Source organism: Mus caroli, chromosome 10 (assembly GCF_900094665.2).
Source record: "Mus caroli chromosome 10, CAROLI_EIJ_v1.1, whole genome shotgun sequence".
NCBI classification, from domain to species: domain Eukaryota; kingdom Metazoa; phylum Chordata; class Mammalia; order Rodentia; family Muridae; genus Mus; species Mus caroli.
The window spans coordinates 59,808,744-59,827,861 of record NC_034579.1 but is presented as its reverse complement, the minus strand read 5'-3'; positions in this window follow the sequence as shown (position 1 = coordinate 59,827,861).

The window sequence follows — 19,118 nt, the reverse complement described above, 5'->3', positions numbered from 1 at the left end:
TGAACATAGTGGAGCATGTGTCCTTCTTACCAGTTGGGACATCTTCTGGATATATGCCAAAAGTCAATGTAATGATTTCTAATGATAAACTCTTACACCAGAGCTTAGCATAATTCTCATCAGAGAGGCTTCATCCAGCAACTTCTGGAAACAAATGTGGAGAGCCACAGCCAAACATTAGCCATATCGAATGGAATAGGAGGAAAAGGAATTGTGAGAGCCAGGGAGTGAAGGGCAGGAGAAGAAAAAAGTCCATAGAATCAACTAACATGGTACTCATAGGGGCTCACAGAGACTGGACTGTCAATCAGGAAATTGTGTGGGTTTGACCTAGTCCCTCTGTGTGTGTGTGTCACACACACACACACACACACACACACACACACACACACACACACACATATAATGGTTGTGTAGTGTGTTATTCTTGTGAGAGTTGTAAAACTGGAAGTGTGGACTGTCTCTGACTCTTTTGGCTAATTTTGGGACCCTTTCACTCATAATGGCTTGCCTTAGCTAACAGTAATATGGGGGAGGTGCCTAGTCTTACTGTAACTTGACATGACATGGTTTGGTTGATATTCCTGCGAGGCCTGACCTTTTCTGAAGAGATATAGAGATGTTGATAGGGAGGGACATGGAGGAGAGGAAGAGGGGCAATCTGTGGTCAGGACATAATATATGAGAGAAGAACAAATAAAATTAGGGGAAAAAAGAAAAAAATCAGTGAAATAAAGAATTACTTCTTAGAGAAACTCAGTAGCATTAACAAGCATTTATGCAAATTAATGAAGGGTGGAGGGAGAATATTCAAATTAACAAAATTGGGGACATAAAAACAGACAGAAATTTAGCCATATTTATATCACTTTCTGCTTTGATACCTTGAAGAATGAATCTCCCTAAACCAGAAGTTCACTATTTCTGCTGAAGTGGTTGGGGAGCAGTGTCTAGGGATGCTGGCTCTAGTATACAATGCTGGGGGTTGTAGGAACAAATAATGTCTGACTTTCTCTCTGGGTTCTAGAATTTCAACTTTCTGGTCTTATACTACTAGTCAAAGAATTTTGTAGCAAATTGACAAAAAGGTTCAAATTTCTTTAATATGTGTACTATTTTACTGTAAAATTCTACTTACAAAAATACCCCCAAACAAACCAATTCCAAGGACATACATGGAAAGGCGTACATAAAATCATGCTTATCTGAGAAGAATTAAGGTTAAGAACACTGGTTGTTCTTCTAAAGGACCCAAGTACAGTTCAAACTCATATGGCAACCCACAACTATCTGTCGTTCCAGTTGCAGGGGATATGGTGCCTTCTTCTGGTCTCAGTGAGCATCAGACATCCATGTGGTACAAAGACATATATGCAATCAGCACACATACCCGTTAAGTAAAACAAGCAAGCCAGCAAGCAAACAAACAGAACAACCATGTTTATCAGAGTAAGGTTATAACAGGGCGTGGCTGAAAATACAGATATTATGTGAGTGGCTAGTGAAATTTTGATATCTCCCTCCATGGATTGATTGTGTTATTATTAATGACTCAGTAGAATTACTGAGTGCTTACAGTGTACTTGGTACTAGATTAACTTCCTTTTATTCAAATGGTTCACTCTTGATCTTCAGAATAACTACCTCATTCTTTTACAGAGAAGGAAATTAAAAGTTGCCAGGGCTAACTAACCTTCTTGAAGTTATATCAAAAGTAGAAGGTGGAAGGACATTTTGAAACAGACTCATATTAGTGTCATACTACATCACTGTTAGAAATAATTGTATGAAGTATTCATTCAATTATTATGGACTGTCAGCACGTCATTCTATAGCCTGCAGCAAAGGCAGATTTAAGAATAAATTTTGTAGGTAGCTGTATAGAAAGTATATCAGTTACATATTGAGTTTTCTAATTGCATACATTTGATTGCATACAAAAGTGTTCCTTCTGAATCAGGTAGTATAGTTTATTATTGCACACTAATATTTTATGCACTCATAGAAATAAATTTATGGAACAGCACTTTGGGTATTTTGAAGGATGGTAAAATTAATAAAGTTCCATGTTTTCTTTATCAATTTATAAGACTTACTGAAAGTTGAATGGCTCCCGTTTTATTTGTTTTCAGTGTTCTCTGTAGTCAGTGGAGAACATGCAGACACAGTAGAAAGTGTGGCACAGCTAGGTGCCAGGGCATCAAAGTAAGAATCCGAAACTGAATTCCCAAAGCCTCTGGAGCTGAAACATGTCTCTTTCGATTCCTCCTAGTTCAAGATATTCATGACCAGAATCTTGATTTAATAAGTGCACAGAGACGGATCGATTTACCAAAGACAGATTCTGAATGAGAAAGATTGCAGGTCCACAGGAATAAACATAAACTTTATATTTGGAAGAAGAAAAATATCTTTTTAAGGGAAATAATGAACGTGTGTGTGTGTGTGTGTGTGTGTGTGTGTGTGTATTTTAATGGTATATGTAGATGCCAATGTATGTTGTATCATTTCTACATTTAACTATAACATCTATCTACATGTAACTATATATATATATATATATATATATATATATATATATATATTCACTTTCACACTTATAAAGCATGTGTACATGCACATACATGTATACATATCTGCTTCTGCTATGGAATCCATATGCTTGTCTCAGTTATACAAATAGTTTTGTCTTGAATTTCAGAATTAGAAGTTCATTTGATTTTATGGTAGAAGATGCTGGGACAGGTCATGAGATTTCAGTAGACATGTGGCTTTTAGAGTGTGCACCAAAATGGTCTAGCTTCCCAAATGCTGATAAATACTAGGAAAAGTCCCGAGTTAGAAGCAAAGCTGGAACTCCCCAGATATGAACTTTTGACAAATTACCATCCACAATTTTACCATTGGGAAACTGTAAGGCTAGAACACAGTCAAAGGCAAAGATGAGAACCACTGTGCTCAGAGGTCTTAGTAGATTATCTAGAGAGATAAGATTGCAGTTAAGTAGCATGTACAAAGAAGGGTACAACATGGAGATGAGTGGAAGTCTGTGACAATCTGAGTGCAAGAAACTCCAACGGTTTTGAATTCATTTGTTTACTTTCCTGGTGTTTTCCTTCAGGAACATTAAAATGAAGTCTGCATTTAATTTACCAGTTAGAGCAGTGGTTCTCAACCTGTGAGTTGCAACACCTTTGGGAGTCGAACAATCCTTGCACAGGGGTTGCATGTCAAATATCCTGAATATCAGATACTTACAATACTATTCATAACAGAAGCAAAATGACAGTTATGAAGTAGCAATGAAAATAATTTTATGGTTGGGGGGTCACCCTAACCATAAAACTGTATGATAGGGTCACAACATTAGGAAGGTTTAGAACCACTGAGTTAGAAGAAAATACACATGATCAAATTGGGTTTAAGCCCAAGAAGTAAAGTGTTTCTAGCAGATTATTTCTACTACCTCCAACTCATCATTTCCGCCAACTGTCTAGCATTGCAATATTAACTCTATAAAGAAACAATACTAAAAGCACCTTACATATATCAAGTTTCTTCCCTTAAGATAACTAAGTGAAACAATATTAGAAATAGGTATGGAACAGATGCATCTCTAATGGACATGGAGACTTCATCATTTTGTGTGTGTGTGTGATTAGAGTCCAGTTACAAGAAATCCAGGGCCATATGATGCTTATTGTAGAAGCAGCTATATGGATTACAAAATCTGTCCTATGACCAGAGTACCATTACAGCCACATATTTTAACTGTGTCAGAAAAAATCAATTATTAAGAATAGCATTGCATGTCCAGAGAAATGTCTCTGTGGGTAACATTCTTGCTATGCAAGCATAAGGACTCATTCAGGTCCCTGATTCCCACATATAAACCAGTTGTGATGGTTTGCATCTGTAACCCCAGAGTTCACTGGTCAGTCAGATTAGCAGAAATAGCAAGCTCCAGATTCAGTGAGAAGTCCTATCACAAATTAAGGTGGAGAAGCAGCTAAAGAAGGCATCCCATTACTAATTTCTGGCCCCCACGTGTACCTGTAGAGAGCTACATGCACACACATGTAAACATAAATTTCAAGCACATACACACACACACACACACACATGGGGGGGGAAGGGAGGGAGAGAGAGACAGAGAGAGAGACAGAGAGAGAGACAGAGACACACAGAGACAGAGACAGACAGAGACAGAACTCACTGGACTTAAATGCATATCAATGTAGTCATTGGGAACTTGGTAGAAAGATGTAGAATGGGGAATTATGTTAGCTCATTGTAAATATAGATAGATCATTACTAACCAAGTATATGGGTGTTATTTTCATTTTTAAACTCAGTTCTTTTGGTCTGATGCTATCTGTTTGTCAATTCTATACGTTAACTCTGTTATACATTTTATAGTCACACGCCATTGTTAGTGATAATAATGTTATATGATTTTGAAGTTGCACTGACAGTTTCTCTGTGAGGGTACAAGGTGCATTCTCTTAATTGTGGTAATGAAAAAAGAAAAAGACCAGGCAAGCAACGGAAAGTGAATTAGACAGCAAATTACAATCAGCTTTTAGATCTGACATTTCGTATGAAAAGAAAAAGCCAAAACCAAAACTCCATAAATTGTTAAAGTGAGAGCAAACCCAAGAGACCAAGAGAATGAAAATTACCAAAAAAAAAAAAAAATGAAGAGAGAGAAATCAATATGCAAGTTAATTTGAAAGATTAAAACCACATAGTATACAGTTTTCTTTGTCCTAAGAATGCTGAATTGCCTACAGGCATTCAGCAAGCCCTTAGATGTTCTCTCTCCTCAAACTACAAGTCATTGCAGCACCAAACACTTCAAGTGTGTGATATTGTGTTAATAGCATGCCCATCAATATTCCCAGACTCTCTGTGAAATGCAAAATAAGGTTAAGGATAGGTACTTAAAATTAAATTATGATGAAAAGAATTTGTTCTCTAATGCACTTTCAAGCCACACAGGGGATGCACAAGCTAATCGCTTTGATTTATGAATGGCAAAGACTTCCCCATCTCTGCCCTAAATGTCTCCAAGGCTCTGGGCCAGTGGGACAATGGTAATTTGCAAACCTCCACTAATGTGATAAAATATATACCATCATGTTTTGGAAAAAAATACTTAAGCTTTATTGAGCTATAAATACCAGTGTGAGACTTCAGTAACAAAGAAAATTATTTTTATTTACTTTCCATGCCCTGGTGGTTTCTAAAAGGTCATCTGTCTTAGTGATGCAATCTCAGGCTTTTAAAACTTTTTTTGTTAATGTAGTTGTAGAGGTCAAATTGAACTTTAAAGTTGTGAGAAATAGAGATATCTTTCAGCATCTCAATTTTCTTGTCATACTATTCATTCTTAATCTCTCTAAGCAGCCTTTCTTTGTAATGTAGATTGTTCTTAATGTGACAATATGTTTGCTTTAATCATTTCATGCATCTTATGTTAAATTCTATATATTTATTATTTTGCTATTATTTCTTCTACTAATGAGTTCACACGTGCTTAGTAATCCCCATCATCTCCATTTGAGTCATTCTTTCATTATGACTAATTTAAAAAAAAAATGACACTGAAGTTCTAAGATACTATTCTTGAATATTTTATGTTGCAAGGGGATGGGTATAACTTGGTTTTTCTCTACTAAGTGATATCACCTTTCCCTGGTTCCAACCCTTTTAAAAATAGATTTATTTGTTATAATTCTTTAATCTGTAAAACTGACTATAACATACAAACACATAGTATGTAAAAATCTTAGGATACTACATGACTACCAGTTTGAATAGAAAAGTCATATACTGGGTTGGAATGATGGTGAGGTGCTTAAAAGCAAATAACGCTCTTTCAGAGGGCTCAAGTTCATTCCCACCATCAATGTTGGATAATTTATAACTATCTATTATTTCAGCTTTAGGGAATCTTATACTGGATCTTATAGGAACTGTATTCATATGTATAACCTCCTTCCATCCCAAACAGACAGACAGACACACATACATACACACACACACACACACACACACACACACTTTAAAATAAAATACAGGTTTAAAATGCAGATATTTGATTATCAATATTTGGTGTATACAAAAGAAAATCTATCTTTTTCTGCAGAAGTGGATGTGAGATACTTGAAGTTATACAGACAAAGGGAACTAGAAGATAGAATGCAGGAGTGAAAGGGGAGACTCTGATGCAGACAGTAGACAAAAGGGGATATGTTCCATGATGCATGATGGAACTGTGAGACTTGCACTAGGATGGATAGATAGATAGATACATACATACATACATACATACATACATACATACATTCATACATGAATAGATAGATGAATAGATAGAGGGATAAAGGGATAGAAGGATAAAGTGATAGATGAAGGATGGATAAAAAGATAGGGGGACAGATAGATGATAGATAAATAGATAATAGAGACAGACAGACAGATGTGTTTTGTTTTCTATAACTATCAAAAAATAAGTTTATGAGGCTTGTAAAAGTGATTGGTTACACTGGTCTAGGTGGGGGAATATATCATAGGCAAATTTGGTGAAGCAAAACATGCCCCCTTATAGGCATAGAACACAAGAGTGCTTTTATGAGTTAGAAGTTATACACTCGCCTTCGAGGAATATTCTCAATTACCTAAAGACTTCCCTGTATATTGGAGCTTTTACTGTTGTACCACCTTTCACTAAGCTTCCTAAGACAATTAAGACCTAAACCATACAAAACCCAACCTCATGTGCTAAACTTAGTTATTATCATTACAATTTATTTTTTGTTGTTTACTTTTTATTAGATTTTTTAATTTACTTTTCAAATGTTTTCCCCTTTCCTGGTTTCCTCTCCGAAAATGCCCTAACCCATCCCCTCTCCCCCTGTTCTCTCCTAAGGAAAGTATTAAATCTTGAGCACTGGCTTTGAGCAATAGAGTTAAGATTGCTATGTACTGTTTGGGGGAGTGGATTTGCTCTCTTCCTCCCTTTTCCAATACTTTGATCCCCATGTTTTTTTTTTCTATCTCTTCTCTGTGACAATGCTTAACAAGATGCACAAGCAGTATCCATTTATGTAATATGAAAAAAAGTTCTCATCTTGATTTTGTTTTTATTTCTTTGGCTACAGAGCTTTGAGAAGATTAATTCTCTTATTCATGATTATTATTCAGTACTGTGACTTTATGCAAAATGACCCATAGTCTTGTGTTGAAACTATTTCCTGATACCCAGCAGGACTTGTGAGTATTGAATGGATCATAGAGACATCAAAATTCACCAGTATAATAATAAAACCATAGACTAGCAGTCCACTTGGAGAAAATGGCCTAGTTAGAAGAACAGAGGGTATTCTGGGGGAAGTGTACAATTAGTCTCTAGTTGTTCTCTCTATGTTATCTAACTGCTCTCAGCTAAATGGCTTTTCTCTGCCATGCTAATCCTTCATGATATTTCTTTTCTTATACAGACAAAAGCGTTGGATCTAGCTGATCATAAAGACACCATGAACAAGGAGCTAAGTAAATCCTTGATCCTTTAACTTGTTTCCTTCTTGTTTTCTGCTACAGTGAAGAAAGGTTAAGTCTCTGATATTTATACCTAGGAGAATTTGAAAGTCAAGAGATAAGAGTGGCACAGACAGAATGTCCTCTGTGTTATTGGTGAAGGAGCAATAGCAAAATAAAATTTGCATAAAGAACATCACATCGCTAGCATTAGATGGAATGTGTTTAAAGCATCGCTGTAGTACAATCCTATATTTCCTTGGCCAAGTGTCTTAACCCATCAGTGTTGTTGTGTAAAATTAAAATGATAATTAAACAGCATAATTCACTGAATGTTGTGGGCTATGAAAATCTTGCATCCTTTTCTATCAAGAATAAATGAGCAAGCTTACAGAAATTTAAGGAATGTCCCAAGGACTTTGGGAAAGAAAAGAGCAATTTGATTACATTTGACTATGTTTTTTTGATACTATGTATTTGCTTCCTCTCTCTCTCTCTCTCTCTCTCTCTCTCTCCCCCCTCTGTACATGCATACATACATTTGTGTGGTGTTTGTGTGTGTGTGTGTGTATGTGTGTGTGTGTGTATTCATGCTTACATATATGTCATGGTGGGGAACATAAGAAATTTTCAGTTTTTTTTTCCTTCTGCCATGTGGGTACCAGGTTTAGAACATGGAACATCTCAAGTCTTATGATGAAGGGTTTTACTATTTACCTTCTGAGACATCTTGCTGACTAGACAGTGACTACTTTCAATTTAAACAATTTGTCTGAACTTAAGCAGACATTTTGGTGCTGTTGAAAATTATATGGCATGATACTAAGAATTATATGACATGATTGTTGCAGAAGTTATAGCCAGTCAAACTCATCTACTCTCAGAAGCTGATTTTTAAAAAATGCTAGTTAAAGTTCATTTATAAGGTATTTAAAACCAAAGAAAAGTATAGTGATATGAATTTAAGGGAAGTTGAGACATTCTTTAGAATTACATAATTCAATATGTAAATGTATTAATCAAAACAATATAAAAATATTGAAGAGGTCCTTGCAGAGGAAGTAAGAGGTCTAAAGAGCACATGAAAACTGAAATATGCATACAAAAGTGGTAAATGGCTGGTGATCTCCTAGAAAGCTAGAAAAAGAAAATCAGAATGCTAAAATGCTCCCAGCTAATTATGTTTAAGGCAGAAGATGCATTGGAGTGAATATTTTACTTGTACCAAGCAAATGCATTGTTATTGTAGAGATAAACTTAGCAGACATTCTTTGGCTGGTGGCATTAAACATTAAAATTAAAATTAATCCTTCTATTTTAGATGTTGGCTCACCAAGCAACCTGCCTATTAAATTTTTATCCCCCATCTATCTTGTCTAAGAGAGAGGATGCATTCTTGGAGAATTCTAGACTCTATCTCTTTCTCAGAAACATCATTCTCAATGTAAATTGATATATTGCTATTCCAACATTGATGCATTAGTGACTGTAAAGAAGTTACTAAGTCTGCCCTTCAGCAAAGTTAGACCTATTTTGATGGCATGACATATGAGCCTGCCAACTCTAGGGCAAAGGTTGATCTTTGCTGTAATTACCAACAACTTCTACCCTGGTGTTTTGAACCATAAGTCACCAAAGCTGATCTGCATATTTTAAAATTAACCATGTCTAACCATTTTATATCAAAATTACATGTTTTCAAAACTTGGTAAGGTATGCTAATTTCATACAAACACAAATGCTTAGATTAGGTCATCCTGGTGGTGTTTGTAGCCATAAGGATTTCAATGGCATTGTTCACACTATTCAGTGCTGTTGGTAAAACTAGATGTTAACAAATACTGACAACCTGTTTGCAAACACAAATCTGCTAGCCAAATATTTCTGTGAGAATGTACAGGAAGTAGAAATCTTGGCATGTGTTCAGTTAGAATATAAACTACATATACCACTTATGAAATTCATGATCATGCCACCAGTTTATGAATTGCACCATTGTTTATATTTTTGAAAACTGTTTGGAAATCAACTAAGGAAAAATGAACAAAACACTGACTTGCAAATTTGATATTATTACAAAATAATCTCAGAAATAAACTTGGGGATACTTAAAAACCTCGGAGAGGAGAGAAACCCATCCCCCTCAAAAAAGGGATTAAAAGAAGTTTTGCATGTAAATATAAACAAGTCAGGATGGTTGGACTGAGAAGAGTGTTCATAAAGAGTATATGTTCAATGGAGGCCAGAGGTGTTATTCATAAAGAGTATATGTTCAATGGAGGCCAGAGAAAGTAACAACATCGAAAAGGTACATTGGACTTTTAGAAGGTTATGTGTCACTTCTTGTGTGAATGATGATGATATTGCTGTAGGTATATTTCAGAAACTAGACAGAACTAACAAACTTTGAAGAAAAGGAAGGAGTGATTTTTGTTCCCAAAGACTCATTCAGCAGAAATAAGCAGGCACTCCATAGGAAAATTGGTCACATTGATCTGTGGTCATCTTATCTAAGAAACAAATTAGTGCCTTGAGGTGTTGGAGAATCTTCCTTCTCTTTTATTTATAGTTAACAAGCATTGCATATGAAAACAAGTCAAAAATAATAGAATGTATTTGAAAACTCTTGCCTCATATATAGATAAAAGTTTGTTCCCTGCTGTGGGAAATATTAATGTATCTGGCCAAGTTTCTTTTCTTCTGATGGGAATGAGGACAGAGCAGCCAAGAGTTTCCCAAGCTTCTAAGACATTGAAAGCTAGAGAAATGCTTCCCAGTTTATTTTGAGATATCTTTTAACATATATGTATAAGGTGAGTCTTCTGAAGATGATTCCAAAGAATGGGAAACCTGCTAGAAGTTGTTTTGGGGATAGAGCAATCTCTTTGTCTGGGGATCAGATTTCATAATATATATGATATAAAAATATAAAATATACTTTGGAGTATATTTGCTTCCTTAATGTCATCTCTAAGCTCTGGATTCCTCCAACATCTCTCTCTTAACTTCATTTCCTCTTCAGTTTTCCTTTCCTCATTTAAAAATTTCCATGTTCTTTAATAATAATATAATTACAGTTCTTCCTTCTCTTTCCTACCTCTAAAACCCTTTCATATACTCTTCTTTGATCTCTTTCAAGCTTATGGCCTTATTTTCATTCATTGTTATTGCACATGTATATGCACATTCATATATAGCTCTAAACATAACCTGCTTATTTTGTATAATGTTACTTTTGTGTATGTTTTCAGATTGACCATTTGATGGTGGGTAACCACATCATATGGCCTTTCTGGGAATGACTTTTTCTTGTCTTCAGCATTTATTAGTTGCACGTACTTCTTTGTGCAAGCATTGAAACCTGTGGACTATTGCTATATTCTTTGCTAAGTTCAACCTTAGGTAGCATTGTAGGCGGCTCTTTATAGGTATAGCTCTGTCATTACCAGGAGACACAATCTCAGAAAATATCCTAAGTATCTTAATGTTGCTCATGTTTATGGGGTCATCTCCAAGAGCATGGTAACCTATCATGAGTCACATGCCTAATGAAGACAGATTCTTCTTCCTCTACCAGTCATCCCACCCTGTAGCATCTCAGCTCAGGGTGGGAATATATTTGCTTCTTTGTGCATCCAGGATGAAATGTTAACTAGCTTGATCTTGTATAGATGGTGGGAATTTATAAAAGCATTAGTCTTATCCAAAAGTTTTTGACCAGAGAATCCCAGAAATTCACCTCAAACAAAATAAGTTATTAGCTTTGCTCTTGATTACCCATCAAAACTCGAAGGTATGACATCATTGCTGATGGTACCACATATGTTGGTGATGGGACTTTGGGGAATCAACCTGGTATTAAACTTTAAGTTGCCTTTGTGCTCATATCTTTCATAGTGCTGAAATATACTATGCTGAAAGAGAAAAAAAAAGTTATCAGCAGTCTTACCTAACTGTAACATCTGCAATATACAATAATGACAGTCGAAAAAAATGTTCATTGATGTAATAGCAGCATTAATGTTATGGGATGAATCAGCCACTTTTTTATTAAATTTATAGCCTTTTTCACAGAAGAAAACACATGAGCAATGCAGTAAATCTGACCAAGAACCTATTATCAGCTAGATCATAACCTATTATTACTTTGTTCAGTATATAGCACCATACTCTTCCTCTACACATATAATTCCATACAGATAGTTCAGTGAAGTTCTTATTCCTTATAATAGAAGTGTCTCTGAAGTGGGTGGAAGTTAGGGCAAAGATCTACAGCTGATCAGAGTGCAAAGCACAAATGTCTATGGAATGCTAAGATGTAAATTGTACATCTACCTCATAATGCCCTCCCTGAAATCCTCAGAGAATATTGCAGAAGAAAGAATGGAAATATTGGAGTACCCAGAAGTCATGGAGGACTGAGGTGGACCTGTGCATTCAGGAAAACATTTTTTAAGGGGAAAAATCCCCACCTACCCAACCAACCAACCAAACAAAAACCATATATGTGTATGATTCTTTCATAAGTACTTAAAGAGTTCATATATGGGAGGAAAAAGTTTAGTGGTACTTATATCCTAGAATTGAGTAGCAATCTTAACACATTTTGTATTTCTTACCACATTTCCATAATTTTATTCTTGTTTCATTACTTATCCCAAAGCCTAACTTAATTAGCAGTATCTGATAATGAATCAAGCAAATTGCGATTTTTTTTTTATATCTCTGTGTGGTTCTCAGAATATGACACAGATTTGACTAAACATATTCAGCTTATCTTTACTTCTCTCCTGAATTAATATGCATATATTTTGTGTTTATTTTTAGAATGGGAGTTATTAGAGGTTGCTTGGATACAGAAGACTCCACATGACCCAGTTGCTTAACTTGACTAATGTAGAAAACATACACTTATGTGTTTTTTCGTTTGACTTGGTTGGATTTGATACAGATGTAACATGAATGCTACCACTATTACTGTTTGGTAGCTAAATAGAAATTAGGAGACTTAACTGGGGATGGATTTTTCCCTTACAGTCATATTTGGACCCCATCTTCTGTATATATAATAAGGAACTGATTTCAAAGAAACGTAAGGAGAAGTGTTACTAGGATCTCTCCGTGGTATTGGAAAAAAAAAGATGAAATTGATGAAAAATGAGGAAAGTTGAGTTAATGAGGCTCCGTAAGGGCTATTAAGTGTAGGTCATCCCCTCCTGGTGAAGCATTCATACTTTTGTAGATTCCCTTTCCTTTTGTAAATTCTTTTTCATTTATTTTGCTGAATGATTTTTAATTGAAAAAAATAGTATTTGAGTTTGCATGTCCAGTCTTGATTGAATAGATTGAATTACAGACAGCCCAGAAGAACATAAAATTACTACTAGTCTCCAGCAGTAGTCATCTAATTAAGGACAAAAGCATACTATTGTCCCCTCATTTGAGATAATTCAAATGGGTTTGCCAATTACCTGGTCAGGAAATAAAGCTTTAAGAAGCTGAGTTTTCCAAAAACATGAAATAACTGCATAAATGCTGACTCAACATTTAGGTCATAAGAATAGGATATATGCCCATCAATAAGAGTATATCTTTTACACAGCTCTCTCTACATACCCACAATCATGCAGTATGAGTGTTTTTCTCCATACTAGTTCTTTTGGTTTTGTTAATCCTAAGTCTATCTCTTAAGTCTATTTCATTTTGTTCTGTATTCAGAGGCCCTGAAACTAGGGTGATTTCTATATAATATTCTGTGTGTCTATTCTCAATTATTTGAATGGAGAACAAACAACAAGGGAGCCCAGAGTACACTGGGGCAAGGTCTTGGAAATAATATTATTTATAACAATATCAGAGATGGGTAGAGATCAATGCTTTGGATAGCATATTAATCATCAGTATGTTCTCAACAAACAAAATTATATATATATATATGTGTGTGTGTGTGTGTTTGTATGTGTGTGTGTAAACATGCATATGCATACACATGGCATATAATGTAAAGAGGGAGAGAGAGAATGAGCAAGAGACAGAGAGAGAGAGAGAGAGAGAGAGAGAGAGAATGCTGTATTTAATAAGTTCCCTTGGTCATTGTTTTTTGATTTTTTTGGTCTTTGGTTTTTTTTTTGTTTTGTTTTGTTTATTTGTTTGCTTTTGTCAGAGCAATAGAAAAATGACTAAGACAGAAGTTGCTACCAGAAGTGGTATATTGCTGTGCAGGACTAAACATCCTGTTTTTTGGAGGGATGAGGAAGACTTTGAGGCTATGGACAGCTTAATCAGTAGTCCTAGTAGGAGCTGGAAGAGAGTGGTGCTAAGAGCAATGTGGATTATGGAGGCCTAGCTAAAGAGGTTTTCATAGGGGGACAGTTTTGGCAACTGGGCTGCACATCTCTCCTGTGATATTATGGCAAAATTTTTGCTGCTTTTCCCTTATCTTAAAATCTTCCTCCGGAGGCTAAATTAAAGAGTTTTGGACTAATTTCATTGACAGAGGATATTTTAAGATAGTCTAATGTTGACTACACCATGTAATTATACGTGACCACTCTTATGCAGGTCCACAATGAAAAAGACTACAAAGGAAAACAATAAATATAAACTGTAGAGCTTGGGAAGAAAAATAACATCAGGAAATGTGATGTTGAAACAAATATTTGTGCTAAAACAAGATGAAAAGGAAAAAAAAAAGAGAGAGTAGTATCCATCGGGTGAGACACTACTCAGTTAATTCTACAAATTATTAAAAGAAAAGACCTAAGTCATTATCTATTAAAAAAAACAGCAAAATATGTGCAAATATCAGTCAAGGAGGGAGCTAGTTCACAGCCCACACAGCAGACTTGGTAGCATGGCCATGTGGCTATAGTTAACGGATTGCCGTGAATCTCAGAAGAGAGTTTGGACTTTAGACTTTTAAGCACTCTTGAGACTGAAATACTATGGGGACTTTTGAAGCTGGATTAAGTACATCTTGCATTAGAATATAGCCAAAACATAATGAAGACTAGGAGCAAAGTATAGTGGTTTGAATGAGAACCACTATATTTTTCCATGTGCTTGCATACTTGTTTCCTTCTCATTAGAACTGATTGAAAGGATTAGGAGTTGTGGCCTTGTTGGAGGTGTTTCACTGTGTGGTCTATGAAGTTTCAAAATCTCTTGTCATTCTCAGTTAGGACTATCTCTTTCTACCTGTCTCCAACTTGTAGATTAGGATATTCATTCTTAGCTGCCATTTCAGAGTCACAACTTCCTGCCTGCTGTTGTGATCCCCTGCCCATGGTGATTATGAACTCTTACCTCAGGAGCCATGAACTGAGAAATTAGACTCATTCTTTTTATTACTTGGTCCTAGTTGAGGTGTTTGGTCACAGCGATAGTAAAGTAGCAAAAAACAACAAGTATCTAGATCTGTATTATGCAAACTAGATATTCAGAGAAGGCAGCACTGTAGTTTTTTAATAAGGCATTTATTAGATATTTTCTTCATTTACATTTCAAATGCTATTCCCAAAGTCCCCTATACCCGCCCCCTGCACTGCTCACCAACCCACCCACTCCCTCTTCCTGGCCCCAGCATTCTCCTGTACTGGGGCATATGATCTTCACAAGACCAAGTGCCTCTCCTCCCATTGATGGTCGACTAGGCCATCTTCTGATACATATGCAGCTAGAGAGACACGAGCTCTGGGGGGTACTGGTTAGTTCATATTGTTGTTCCACCTATAGGGTTGCAGACCCCTTTAGCTCCTTGGGTACTTTCTCCAGCTCCTTCATTAGGGGCCCTGTGTTCCATCCAATAGATGACTGTGAGCATCCACTTCTGTATTTGCCAGGCATTGGCATAGCCTCACAAGAGAGAGATATATTAAGGTCCTGTCATCAAAATCTTTCTGGCATATGCAATAGTGTCTGGGTTTAGTGCTTGTATATGGGATGGATCTACCAAAGGAAAAAAGACTGAAGAACAGCCTTCCAATAGCATCGGTTCCAAACTAAATGCCACTAAATGCCACACAACACTGCTGTTTTAGCTCAGTGCTGAATGCAAGAGCAAAAATGGTATCTTCAACTCAATGCAGAAAGTTTGGAAGTATTCTTGGTTATTTTTGCACACCTTAGTATTTGTCTTTTTCAAGTTTCTGGGATTCCATGAGGCCAACTCAGCACTATGGGTGGTTAGTTGGTTTTCTTAATCTATGAATTAAAATGCTAATCTCAACTGGAATTATTCATGGAGTTATTTTTGGACTAAATGTGGATTGAGCATATTTCAGGACAACCTGTATTTCAATCCAGTTGTCACATAAAATTAGCAATCCAAACAAGATTCTTCATTGTTTCTAAAAGATTATACATTTCCTAGAAAGAAATTAAATTATGAATGTTTATGTTTTTTATCTGATTTTCTTAAGATTCTCAAATACTGTGCTGTCTCTACCTATTTTATTTTACTATTAAATAATATCCTTTCAAATGGTTTTCTAAAGAGCATATAAAAATTGTACCAAAGGATTTTTTTAAATTATGGTGTCATTTTAAAGAATTATCAATCTTTCTAAAATTATTGTATGTTCAAAATAGCAAGTTTGTTAATAGTGTTTACTTTGGTAAAAAGACATGATACTCAGGTCTATGTAAAAGTTACATGAGTGTGAGTGTGTGATATAGATATGAAAGTTAGAAAATTTTGGTCATGTGGCTTAAATATACATTATTTATTTATAAAATAAAATTTAGAGCCATAGTAGGTATTGTTCTAGGAAATAAATATATTCTACAGTCCTTGTAAAACAGGGAAATTAAATTTTAGAGAGAGATGTCTGAAACTTTTTTCAGAAATTTCAAAATATTACTCTTATTTTATGTATAAGAATGTTTTTCCTACATCTATATATTTTTACTCTATGCATGCAGTGATCTCATTGGATCCCCTGAAACTGGAGTTGGGAATTTTCATGCGGGAGCTTAGAATTGGACATGAGTCTTCTTACCCACTGAGCCTTCTCACCAGCTCCTTATTTCAAGTAAAAAATTATCCTGTGAAGAGGAATTAAACATTAAGTAAAATAACTCCATCAATATACAGAGAACTCAGTAGGATATAGCTAGATCAACAATGGAAAAACCTTCTTCCCAGAATGTCCTGCTGAAGTAAAACTCCCCTAGAGTGTATTATATACTCGTTCATAGTGAAATATTGGGATATTACCTTCGATACAATTTTTTGATCTTGTTGTAAAGATAGGAACAGCAAATATGCCAGAAATGCTGCAAGAAAACTATAACCACAAATGAATTTGACAAAGCTAGCACCAGAGATGACACAAAAAATTGGATGTGCTTCTTTGCTCTTTGTGTAAGACTATTGTTACAATTTGTAAATTATACTTATAAAGTGCATTATGTCTCAATTCCAGAATATTCTTTTGGAAAGAATCTCTATATAGAATTCATCACTATTCAGCACTCTGAAATTCATTGGACACTATCCATATGTATACCTCTGCAGAGCTGAGATTGCATTATTTTTTATTAGATTTTTATTAACAACCGAAGGTCTGACCATTATTGAAGATCCTAGAATTTTAAGTTAGTTTCCTATACTGGAGGGTAGTAATGGACACTTTTTATAGTTATATGGAGTTATCACAGAGAAAGGAGCTTCAGTTGGGGAAATGCCTCCACGAGATCCAGCTGTAAGTCATGTTCTCAATTAATGTCCAAGGTGGGAGGTCCCCTTGTGCGTGATGCCATCTCTGGGCTGGTAGTCTTGGTTCTATAAGAGAGCAGGCTGAGCAAGCCAGGGGAAGCAAGCCAGTAAGTAACATCCCTCCATGGCCTCTGCTTCAGCTCCTGCTTCCTGACCTGCTTGAGTTCCAGTCCTGACTTCTAAATAAATCCTTTCCTCCCCAGCTTGCTTCTTGGTCATGATGTTTGTGCAGGAATAGAAACCCTGATTAAGACATATGGTTTGGTATCTGAAATTATAAGTAAACTTAAAACAATGTTTTTAACAGAGTACACTTTATCATATTGTACTAATAGATAACAAAACATATTGAAAAGAGAATAAGAACACATATAGCAAGTAATCTGAAAGAGTTATTAGTAAATAGCCCATTATAAAACAACTAGGAGTATTGTCACTTCAGAAATAGTGCTCTATCTAAAAATGTTCTAAAAGGAAAAGAAAAGAATATCTCTAACTTTATAGATAAGTTTTGGTTTGTGTGTGTGTGTGTGTGTGTGTGTGTGTCTGAATTTAGAAAGAACAGCAAGAAGTTATTTTATCTAAATCTCTTAGTAGGTCAATTTTGATAGAACCCATGATGATCTTCTGCTGTAGGAGCCATAGCTTTTCTTTCAAGTGTGCAATGCTATCAAAGTCATTTTTAACCAGCAAAAGAGACTAGTGGATACAACTTATATCTAGGTTTGTTGTTTAGACATGCCAAGAAATGCTACAATCTTATATATGGTAAAGTAAAAACATATATAGTAACTGCTTTCACATATTACCAAGAATCAAAATATTTAACACTTTTTATTGTATTTTATTATTCAAAATGATTTTTAAATTTAAATATAGTTTGATCATATTCTTCATCTTCTCCCATTCCTTTCAGATCCTTTCCCCATTTCTACCCTCTCAATATCACAAGGATGTCTTTAAAAAAACAAACAGAAATGCAATACAACCCACCCCCCAATACCCAAGGAAGGCAATTAAAACACACCCAAAACGAGCAAGAAGAAAGAAAAGGAAAGAAAGAGAGAGAGAGAGAGAGAGAGAGAGAGAGAGAGAAAGAGAAAGAGAGAGAAAGAAAGAGAAAGAAAGAGAGAAAGAAAGAAAGAAAGAGAGAAAGAAAGCAAGAAAGTAAGAATGAAAAAAAGAAGAAAAAAAGAAAGAAAGAAAGAAAGAAAGAAAGAAAGAAAGAAAGAAAGAAAGAGATAGAAGGAAGGAAGGAAGGAAGGAAGGAAGGAAGGAAGGAAGAAAGAAAGAAAGAAAGAAAGAAAGAAAGAAAGAAAGAAAGAAAGAAAGAAAGAAAGACAGAAAGAAAAGAGAAAATAAGGAAAAAAGAAATAAGGAAAGTACCAAGCTGTAACCAAATAAGATCATACAAAAAATGTGGAGTCCATTATATAATGTTTAACTAGTCCTGAACATAAAGTCTGTCCACATTGGTTGATACACCCAATGTCACAGTATTAGAGAAAACTGATTTTCTGTCTCCTGGAGGGTATAAGTTACAGTTCCATTATTAACCTTTATCCCAGTGGCTTGGTTTTCATTCATTCATTCATTTTTCAAATATATGTTAAAATAAAATATATGAAAAAACAAAAGCTATTAAATTGAAATTGGACAAGACGAACAAACAGAAAGAGTGAGCCCAAGAAAAGGCGAAACAGAAACTCCCTCATTTACAAAACTGAAAGTCCTAAGAAAATATTAAAGTGGAAGTAGTAATCTAAATGCCAAGGACCTGGTACAGACCAGTTAAGGTCCTGTGTATTCTTGCTACTTCAGGCTTTCAGTTTATAAGAGCTTTGAGTATGTAGATTTA